This window comes from Sorex fumeus, unplaced genomic scaffold (assembly GCF_029834395.1).
Source record: "Sorex fumeus unplaced genomic scaffold, SorFum_2.1 ptg000122l, whole genome shotgun sequence".
Lineage (NCBI taxonomy): Eukaryota > Metazoa > Chordata > Mammalia > Eulipotyphla > Soricidae > Sorex > Sorex fumeus.
In genome coordinates, this window is record NW_026606179.1 from 38456201 (window position 1) to 38467500 (window position 11300).

Below are 11300 nucleotides of genomic sequence, written 5' to 3' on the forward strand. Positions count from 1 at the left end.
TGCAGGTGGAACACCGGCCCTGGGAGGACGGTGACCTGTGTCCTGGGTGTGGCCAGTTCCACACCAGCCTCCCTCCTCAACCAGGGGCAGCCCAGAGCAGGGAATAGGACAGGGGGCCGGGCCTTGCCCCTTGCCAATTCCTGGCACTGCATATAGTCCCCCAAGTACCACCAGGAGCACAGAGCTAGGAGTAGCCGCCGAGCACTGCCATATGTAGCTCCCAAGCCTCGCCCACCCTAAAAAAATTACAAACTCCAAACCAGGGCAGACCCCAGCAAGACCCCTCACATCTCTTGGCCCTGCGCCCCACCTCAGAGCGGCTCGTCTCAATCTGCAGTGGCGAGAGGCCAAGTGTCTTGCTCTGCGTCCCCCTTCAGAGTGGGCAGTTGGCTGGGGCTGGGCCACGGGACCCTGAGAACTGGCCAGCATGGACACAGCTCAACAACTTCCTGTCCTTGGCCTGCTGGTGGGTATCTTTGTTTTCACTGGGTGAGAGTTTTTCATCAGGTTTGAATATATCCCTCCCTCCCTCCCTCCCTCCCTCCCTCCCTCCCTCCCTCCCTCCTTCCTTCCTTCCTTCCTTCCTTCCTTCCTTCCTTTTCTCCCTTTCTTTTCTGTAAATAAAATTGTTTCCACTTCCTTGGAGCTGAAACTGGGGGATTCTGGGTTGGTTGGTCAAGCCTCGGCCAAAGCGACTAGCAGGCAGTGCCTGAGGAAGCACTGATGCCCCCCCTGACCCCCCTATAAATGTGGGGTTCTACTGAATTGAGGAAGAGAGAGCAAGGAAACAAGCAGCCGCAGAGGACCCCCTCACTGGGACTGGATGCTTAGAGGCTGGACCCCATGGGGGAGCATGACCTTGGGTCAGTGCAGACCAGACCGGAGGAGATGTGGGAGGAAGAGCGAGCTTCGTGGTTTCTAGACTTCTTTGGGAAGGGGGTCAGTGTCCCAGATGGGGAAGGGCTCTTGAACCGGGGGCCAGGGGCTCCTGTCCACCCTCCCAACACACACCACACACACACACACACACACACACACACACACACACACACACAGCCCCTTCTGTGCTCCTGAGCTACACCCCTTCCGGCCCTGCCCCTTACAGGTGGCCACTTGCAGGTCAGGCCAGTGCCAACCAAGGAAGTGTCTCGGACCAGGGACCCTGAGGGGTGGTCTTTGTTGTCATGATTATTTCCTTAAGATGCCACCACCGCCTCCCCCCACTTCAAAGTAGCCTTTATAGCCCAGGGACTGTAGAAGTTTATTTTAGGGGTGTTTTTGTTTGTTTTAGGGCCACACTTAGGTGTTACTTCTGGCTCTGTGTTCAGGGACCACTCCTAGAAGGGCTCAGAAGACCTTACGGGATGCCTGGGATCCCGGGATCGAACCCCAGTTGACTGCATTCAGAGTGTTAGGGCGCGGAACGAAATCTCCCTTAAACGACAAAGAGACTCCAGAGACTGCAAACAGCAAGGAGGGTTTATTGTAAGACTGGCTAGCCAGGGTCCAACCACCTACACAGGCACGCAGGTCTAGCAGGTTGGGTAAAGACCCCGAGCTTCTCCAAAGGAGGTCTTATATAAGCCTTCACGGATCGTCACAGCAGAGCCCGCGCATCTCATAGCCAATAGATTTGTAATAACAAATACTTTCCTAACCAATCCAATTAAGGGTACATCACTTCTTAGCCTATCGTTTAAAGATCAGCATTTGCTTCAGTGCTTAGGAACGTCCTGGTGTTTTGGGCAGTCCTGGGTCTTGCAACATGGGTCTTGTGAGAGACATCCGGTTATCTGGTCTGACCCCCACCCTTCTTGTGACTTGCAACTTGCAACTCAAGTACCTGTATCTGAATTCCTTGCTCAGGGGCAGAACAACCAGTTATTTTGCAATGCGGATCCCTGTTAGACTAAGTTAAATTAATTCTGGTGGTGGTCCATTTTGGGCCTGACAGGTCACGAGAAGGGTGGGGGTCAGACCAGATAACCAGATGTCTCTCACACAGAGCAAACGCGCTACCTGCTGTACTTCAGCGCCAGCCCTGAAGCTTCCACTTTTCTAAACAACTTTCTTCAGGCACAGGGCCAGGGAGGTAACACAGTGGTCAGGTCAGGTGCTTTGGACACTTCTGACCTGGTTTGATCCCCAGCCCTGTGTAAACACACACAAAGACGGGCAAAAGGACGGCAGCGGCCTATCTCTCCTGCCGCCCCGCATTCGGTAGCCTCAGGCCGTTTCCCCACTCCAGGGAGGTCGATGGTGATGGTCAGGTGAAGGAAGGAAATGAGGGCCAGGCTGGTTGGTCTTGGTAGCAATTTATTACATAGAAGAGATGTATGTCATGGAGTTCCCAGGATCTCTCAAGCACATGCTCCCTGTTCTCTCAGCTTCTATCCCCATTGTCTCAAACCTGTCTCTTCGGTTCTCTCAACCCACAACCCGGTTCTCTCAGGCACCTGTTTCTCAGAGAGTACTGAAAATTTCCTTATATAGATCATGGTACCTCTAAAGGGCGCAATACAGTGATGTCATCAAAAGGAGTTACAGAAAAAACATTGAGGCGCCAAAACATGCATTGTTTCTATACATCCACTGGCCAGTAATCTTGGCCTCCGGAAAGAAGATACGAAACCAAGACTGAAACCTTTTACAAGCACTTTCACAAGCTACAAGCACGTGGATTTGCATCCCAAAGACCAGTCTGCTAGAGCTTGGAATCTACATTCCAAAAACAAGTACCTTAGCTTTGCATCCCAAAGACTAGCCTGCCTAGAGCTGGGAATCTACATCCCAAAGATCAGACCTGGCTAGCTCCTGAGATGACTGAGAGAAAAGGGAAACTGCCTCTTACAATATACTGAAATTATTTACAGAAGGTAGTTGAAGGGGAGAAATGTTCAGTCTCATCCAGGCTAGTCAGGACACACAGGAAAGCTGCTTCTAGGACAGATTCTCATTTGGCAGATCAACCCTCCCTAGAACACAATTCCCTGGGTGTGTTTCTCCTCTCCTTGTCCGACAAACATATAAGCATACATAATGTAAATCATTTTGCACGGACACTGTAAGAAATACTTTAAGCTTATAGAATTGCTCTCCTAGGGCCATCTCAATCTCAGACTGCAGTGCTCAGGCCAGATATCTTTCCTATTCTTAGCAGGGTCCTAGTCTCTTCGTTACTTTTGGATCATGACAGCATTTGCCTATGATCAAACTCTTAATCTATAGTTAAGAATTGTGGCACCTTGGCCTGGCCCATCTCGATGCCAGGGTAGCACGTAACTTACCAGCTTGCCCTGATTTCATCCAGTCCCACGTCGGGGTCTCTGCTCTTGGGGGTGCTAGGAAGTGAGGGCAACTGAGGCTTAAATTGAGAAAGCAGATGCTTGGGAGTGAATATATTCAAAGCCAATTAAATCCTAAATTATAAAGCATAATATTGTCTTCCTGTATATATACAAAAAGAACATTGCATTAAAGTAAACTATTCAGAAGACATTAGGAGAGGAGAAAGGCAATATTAACTTATAGTACAAGTTCAGTGTCCTAGAAGGATGAGACCTTACAAATAAACAGATTCTGATTAAGGGAAAAGCTGATTAACTGGTTGAGGAAGAGAGCATAGAAGTGGTTACAGACAAAGGAATGGGAGTGACTCAGGAGCACTGTGATGGGTGCAACCTGATAAACCTAAGATCCTTGTACTCCAACACAGCCCCACAGTGCCTGGTGGCACCTCACTAGTGTCTCTAGAGAGGCCCCCTCAGCCCCTGGCACTGTGACCTTGGGCCCCAGCACTGAGCACTGGAGCAGGAACAGCCTCCAGGCCATTTGAGCACCGCTCGGGAAAATCCCCGGGCCCCCTGGAAAATAAAATTAAATGAAAGTGAAAGAGAGGCTGGGGGTGTGGTTCAGTAGTCGAGAACTTGCCTGGCACATGTGAGGCCCTGGGTTTGGTCCCCAACCCTGAACATCAGGGTGACATCAGATGTGGCAGAAACTGGGATTGTTTTCTTTTATTTTGGGGAGGTGGGGCACACCAACAGTGCTCAGGGCTTACTCCTGGCCCGGCACTCAGAAATCACTCCCAGCGGTGCTCAGGGCACCCTATGGGATGCCAGGATCCAACCCAGGTCGGCCACTTGCAGGCAAATGCCCTCCCCACTGTACTATCTCTCGGGGCCCCTATGAAATCATGAATTCTCAGCCATCACTAAGAAATCACGGAGAAGTGTTAGAATTCAGAACCGCCGTTCACGAAACGGAACCCGAGGTCACTCAGGAAACTGAGACCCAGAAGGGCTCAGTGCCCTGCCCAGGTCACATAGCCGCCAGGTGGCAGAGCCAGGACAGAGACCGGGGCCTGCCTCCCTGCAGAGGTGGCTCAGGGTGCCCATTTTCCCTGGCGGGGTCCCCCAGCAGATAGAGAGGTGATCCAACCCAAGATGTACCCCGGGCTCTCTGCGGAAGGGCGATGGGAGGCCAAGTGCACTCTGGGGAGGTGGGACTCTGGGCCCATTCCCCCCCGGCCATTGCCTCTGACTCTCTCCAATAAAAGACTTTTCAGAACTGGGCGGCGTGACGGCATGTGACTGGCAGGGCAGCCGATGCCAAGGGCTCCCAGGGCCACAGTCACTTCCTTGACTCCTTTCTCTCTCGCCTCGGAATCCCATTTTCCAAGGCACCGGCCCTTTGGCGCATCAGATGACGCCCTGGACGGCCTTTTACCGGGCCTCCTCCTGACAAGAAGCTGCAGCGTGGGCGGCTGGCGGCCTCGCTGAGGTGGGGCCGAGATTTCCCAGCGTGATTAGATGTGCGGCAGCCGGCGAGCTGGCCTAGCGGGAAACAGCAGCGGCTCCTCGGCGTCTTCCTCCCTGGGGAGGAACCAGCCCCCGTGTACCCAACACGGGTGGGGAACGGCACAGTCCTAACCATCCTCTCCCCCGCCGCCCCCCGCCGCCCCCCCCAGAGCAGAGCTAGTGACTTAGAAAGCGCTTGTGGCCCTGGACTCCTTCAGGGATTCTGGGGGACCCCAAGGCAGTGGTGGGCTGGTGATGGTGTGTGTGTGTGTGTGTGTGTGTGTATGTGTGTGTGTGTGTGTGTGTGCGCGCACGCGCGCACGTGCGCATAGGTATGCGTGTTGGCATTCAAGTGCCCTGTGCTGCTTTGGGGCTGTGGTAGCTCTAAGGAGACTCTTGCTCTTTATTATTGTTGTTGTTTTTTTGTGGCTTTTTAGGTCACACCTGGCGATGCTCAGGGGTTACTCCTAGCTCTGTGCTCAGAAATTACTCCTGGCGGTGCTCGGGGAGGGACCATATGGGATGCTGGGGATCGAACCCAGGTTGGCCGAGTGCAACACACACACCTTCCCCACTGTTCTGTGGCTCCGACCCCAAGGCCCTCGCTCTTGTCCCCTATCCAGCGGGTTTCCTCCGAGCCAAGGAAATCATCACAGAGGGCCCATTCTCTGCCAGGCCCAGCAGTCGGGAGCTGAGGCCTTGGAGAAGAGAAAGCAGCGAACAGGCAGTGCGGGGTAGGGGTCTGCGGGACAGTGCAGCGGGTAGGGCACTTGTCTCGCAGGCTGCTGGCGGCAGTGGGGTCCCTGGCATGGCAGAGGGTCCCCCAGGTACCGCTGGAGGGTGACTGAGCACAGAGCTCACAGCAGCCTCTGCTGAGCTCCTGTGACCTGGCTGCACCGTGGGCCCTGTTTCAGGGTCTCGCTAGGCCTGCTGGGCTCAGGGCTCCATCGCGCGTTCTAGAAATGAACATGTGAGTCACGCCCAGTGGCCCCCTTGTGGTGTGTGGCTTGGGGACTCAGCGGGGCAAAGTCGGCAGCTGGTGAAGCCCCGTCACCTTTCAGCACCCACTGCCAGGAAGAGGGAAGGGTGCGCTCCTCCCCCGCCCCTGCCGTGGATACTGTGGCCAGCCCACAGGTTTCTCTGACCTGTGGCCCCAGAGTTTGCTTTTCCTGTTCCAGTCACCCCCCCCCCACCCCCGCCTAAGCTCAGTTCTCCAGCGCTCTGAAGCCCACTCAGGCAGACCGGGGCTTCCCTTGCCCCCTCAGCTACTTGGGACCTGCCCTGAGTTCGTCCAGAGCTGGCCTCCACCTCCCCGCCGGGCCTCAGTTTCCCATCCTACATGAAGGTGGTGCGTCCCCAGCCACCCCGCTTAGCCTCTGTGTGACCCTCTGCCACTGCTCCTCAGAGCCAGTCCTGGGCAGGGCTTCTGAGGGTCAGCGTCAAAAATGAGACCTGGACCCCTGGGGGTGGGGGGACTTGCGATCCCTGCGTCCACTCCTGCACACACCTGGCAGCCAGAGGGAGCTCTCCCAGGAAGAGGCACATTTCTCCTCCTCCTGGCAAGCCCCCGGGCTCACCCCAAATGTGGAACCGAGGCCATGCTACTTCCGGGGGTCAGCAGCAGCGTGTGTGGTGGGAGACCTGGAGGAGGGTCACTCCCAGGCTGTGGCTCGTGGGGCTGAGCCCAGCCTGTCCCATCTCCTTGCTGCCGGGGTAGGGTAGGAGGCATGCGTTCCCCAATCCTCAGGGTCCCTGCGACCAGGTTCTCCCCCTCAACCCCTGCCCTCCTCAGATGAGGGTTTGCAGCATGCCCTGGCATTCCCCGTTCGTTCCTTCCATGTCTCAAACTGTTGGGGGATTCAAAAAAAAAAAAACCCAGCAGCTTTATCATTAATAGAATGAATCACGGGAAAGCACTTTTTTCCCCCTGTCTATAAATAATTTCACCTGAATTTTCCCGGGCGGATACGAGGCTGTGACGTGTGCCAGCACCACGCGCTGCCCCCCGTGTCTCACCCCTCATCCCCCCAAGACACAGACCCTCCCATGGGTGCGGCTTGGCCCCCTGCACTCCGGCTGTCCCCGCCCACTTGGCTCTGCCCCAGGCCCCGGCCCCCAGAGAGACCCGGTTCTGCCCCCATGGGGAAGCCCCCCTGTTTCTAGACTCACCCCCAGAAGCCCAGACGGTAACCAGTTGGTGCCCCCCCACTTCATTCCCATTGGGTGCCCTGGGAGGAGCCCCCTGCCCCCAGAGTGGATGCCCAGAGAGGCGAGGATGCCCAGGGCACACCCCACCCCACCCCATTCTCCCTGCGTCACCAACACTGCCGTTCCCATCTCGGCCTCCTCCCGATGTCAGGCAGACAGTCCTTGAGGGAGCGGGACTGTCAGGGACATCCTCCCTGGGGCACTTGGGGAAGCCGCTTGCTGCCCTGGATACACCGAGTGCTGACGCCCACTGCCACACCACAGCGTGGTGGCCCAGGTGTGGCCATGGGCCCACTCATTCTCCCTCTGGGCCCCCGCAGCCCTGGCCTGAATACCCCCAAACCCCCGGGCCTCCCCTCTCCTAGCGGGGATGTCCACAGCAGCCAAACCCGGTCTCAGGGCCCTGCGGCTCCTGCCCATCGGCTGGACGTGAGTTTTTCCCCTGGGCACCTGCTGTGTGGGACGCTGGCTCTCTGGTGGCACCCGGGAGCAGGGGGAGACTCAGGAACAGCCCCTCACAGGCATCTCTCCCAGCTGCGCAGGGATGAGCCCCAGATCTCAGGAATCCACCCGATTCCCGGGGCTCTGCGCACTGTTCTGGTCACTCTTGGGGAAGGTCCCCCCGCCTCACCCTATTCCTGTCTGGTGGTCTGGTCAGGCCGAGACTCCAGCCGTGTGGCCTGCCACTCTCCTGACTCCTGGGGAGTGGGGCAAGTTTTCTCCTCCATGGCTCAGGGTGTTGAGGGGAGGCCCCAGGACCCCCGCTCATCAGCCTGAGAGAGAACCGGCTCCTCATGGGCCCCGTCAGGGATGGAGGTGCAGGGCCCAGCCGCCTTCTTTGGCCTTCACCCCGTTTGTGAGCTGGAGGATGTCCCACTGTCCTGGGGTCCCTGTCCTTTACTCGACTTTCCCATTTCCCGGCACGGTTCCCAACAAGCCTCTTCTTGGGAGGAAGACCATGGAGTTGTTTTTCTTTTTTCTTTTTTCTTTTTTCCTTTTTGGGTCACACCCGGCGATGCTCAAGGGTTCCTCCTGGCTCTGCACTCAGGAATCACTCCTGACGGTGCTCAGGGGACCATCTGGGATGCTGGGAATCAGACCCGGGTCGTCCGCGTACAAGGCAAACACCCTACCCGCTGTGCTATCACTCCAGCCCCAACCATGGAGTTCTGAGACCCTGAGACTAGCCAGCATCCCCCCCCCCCAAACCTCTGGGCCAAGCCTGACCCCCTGGCCCCACTCTAGAACAGCTCAGCAGGGTTGCCCCTCCCCAGGAGACACACTCCGGGGGGGCTCTCCCACCCCTCCATCTCATCTCCTCTCACATACCCCACCCTCCTAGGGCTCTTGCTGAAGGGAGCAGAGGCTTGAGAGAAGCAGCCCCAGGCCACCCGCTTCCCGTGCCCCAGCCCCGTCTGTCTCACCCTGGTCCTTCTCAGGCCCAGGAGAGGACCCCTTCCCCCTGTGATTCCTTCACCAGCCCCTACAATGGGACCAGGAACCAGGGGAGCCCGCCCTGGGCAGGAAGAGGGGGTGCCCAGGGGGTCCCAAGCTGAGAAGGGCAGGCGCCTTTCTTGAGAGTCTTGCGACTGGCCTGGGTCCATTAGGGAAAGGGGAGGGTATCTACTTATTTTAGTTTTGGGGGGCCACACCCGGAGATGCTCAGGGATTACTCCTGTCTCTGCACTCAGGAATGAGTCCTGGTGGTGCCCAGGGGACCGTGTGGGATGCCGGGAATTGACCCTGCGTCAGCTCCGGGCAAGGCAAGCGCCCTACCCATTGTTCTCTCTCTCTCTGGCCCCAGCTCGTCACACTCAAACAGAGAACCAATATTGGAAAAATAAGAGAGAGCCCCTCAGCCTAGCTCTGAAGGTCCCCCTTAGCAGCAGGGCTGGGCTGCTGAGGGTAGAAGGTTCCTCCAGGCAAGGCAGGCCCCGGATTCCACTCTCGGGCAGTGGGAATGAGGGAGAAGAGACACCTCCCCACCCTTGCCCCCATAGTCCTGGGCCCAGGCGGAGCTGCCTCAGGGTCTCCAGCTCAGTGCTGCTCTACTGGGCTCGGGGGCTGGACCCTTCAGGGATGCCCTTTCCCCGGGGGCTCCTGGGGCTGGGCTCTTCTGGGCTTTTCTTCTTTCCGGGTGGACGGCTGCCCGCTCACTCCCTTCCTGCCTGCACGCTCAGCATCCTATTCCTGGAAGGACACTGGAGGGATGAGCCCCCCACCCCCCAGGAGCCTCCTAGAGCCGAGAAGTTTCTTCCAGGCCCAACTCTAGACACCACCCGTTCCGAGGCTCCCACACAAAGCCCGTCATGGACGTTTCGGGGATCGGTGAAACGTGGTTCACCCCTCCCAGGCACCTGCCCTGAGACCTGCAGAGCCTCTCTGGGTGGGCCTGCGAGGGACATCAGCCCCCTCCCTGTCCTAAGTGCCACACTGGGTCGCTCGGAGCCTTCCCACGGATGGGTCAGCCCCCCCCCCCCGCCCCAAGCACACGCAGTGAGACTTCCTTCTGGGGGCAACTTATGGGGGGAGCTTCAGGGTCATGCTCTGGGGCTCTGTCCTTCCGCTGTGCAGGGAAGGGGGGTTCTGAGCAGAGGCAGAACGAGGGAGCGAGGGCTGGGTCCCCCTAGCCCCCTCCCCGCCTTAAGCATAGAGGCCCAGAGAGTGGGGGGTGGGAGGAGTGAGGGACCCCGTGACCTGCGTCCGAGACCCCCTCTGAGGGGTGTGGCAGGCGGCCCCGGGAGAGGAGAATTATCCACAGACCTCCGGGTTAGACTGGGTTGCCCCCCATCCCTCGTGCTGAAGGTAAAAATAGCCACCAGCAGGGCAGCGTCCGAGCAGAATGACCGTGAAGTTCAGAAAGCGTGCTGCCAGGCCACCGCTAATGAAGATGACATTTTTAGCAGGGGGCGGTGGCATTTTCGGCCGCGCGCTGATTGTGCGGCCTCTCTAATTTGGGTTCTGAGCAAAGTCTCCAATCGGAACAGATGACAGGACTTCAAAGGCCTGGCACTGGCACCGAGAGAGGAGAGCAGCGGGGTCCTGGGCAAAGACTGGGGGGCCCCGGGGGGCCGGCGCCGTGTCTTTAAAGGGGCCTCAGGGGCACCGCTCCTGGGAGGAGGAGGAAGGTGGATGGAGGCGGTAAGGGGCTCGTGGGCTCTGCCCTGGACTGGTACCGGTCCCCCACCCAGTCTCCTGGCTGGCAGCAGCCCGGGTCCCCTGTGGAGGCAGCGCCTCCCTTCAGACTGGGGGGATGGGGGTGCCCCCCAGTCCGGGCCGGTGTGGCACCTGCCGGCCTTGGGATGTGCAGATGTAGGGCAGAGTCCTCCTCTCTGGACAAAGCAGCGAGGGGTGCAGGGCCGAGGAGCTGCCACCTTGCAGAGACCCCGCAGGCCTTTCTGTGTATCCTGCACCTGCCTTACCAGGCACACGCACATGTGTGCATACACACATACATGTCCATACACACACATGAATATGCACACACCTGTGCATGCATACGTGCAAAAACGCACGTACACGCACACATGCATACACATATATGTACACATGTACATACACATTGCACCCATGCATACTCACATGTACATGTGTACACATGCACACAGGCATGTTCGCACATGCATATGTGTGTAAGCATACAGGCACACACATGCACATAGAGAAGCGTGCACGCACACATGCACACACACACACACACACACCCCAGGATCTCGGAGCCAGGGGCTCAGAGCTCACATGCCAGGTCCCCAGACCCAGGAGCTCACGGATGCCCAGAGAACACTGGCCAGGAGAGCATCACCGTCAAAGGCAGTGTTTCCCGGGATGGGGGATGCACCGGAACAGCCTAGCTCTGAGGACCGAGCTCTGGGGGGCTTGTCTGGAGGGTGGGGGACAGAGGGACTCACAGTCTGTGGAGGGGCTAGGGGGATGGAGCGCAGGGAGCGGAGGGAACGGGGGGGGGGGTTGGGTGGGTGTGGGGGGGGCAGATAGGGGCTTCCCCGCTTCCTCTGGAGGTTCCGCTGATGCTCGTTTGGAGGCTAGGGGGGGCAGTGCTGGGTTTGTCTTGGGGATCCCTGGAGTAGATGTTCCTGAGCACCCCACAGACAAGCAGGGTGGGAGGTGGGGAGCCCCTGCAGAGAGGTGGGCCCCGTCCCCATTGCTGCTTAGGGCAGCTGGGGTCCCTCCATCCCGCCAGCCCGAGCCCTGGGGACCAGCCGCTCTGAGGACAGGCCCACCTGGGCGGCCGGGTGGGTGCAGCTGGGCTCAGGGGCCAGCGGCCCCCGGTGGTCC

At 58.3% G+C, this 11300-nt stretch overlaps 1 protein-coding gene across 2 annotated transcripts in view; it reads left to right on the top strand.

The window, feature by feature from the left end:
* Positions 1-11300, top strand: part of GNAO1 (G protein subunit alpha o1) — a 150259-nt gene that overhangs the window by 105781 nt on the left and 33178 nt on the right. The gene's annotated exons all lie outside the window — the stretch shown is intronic.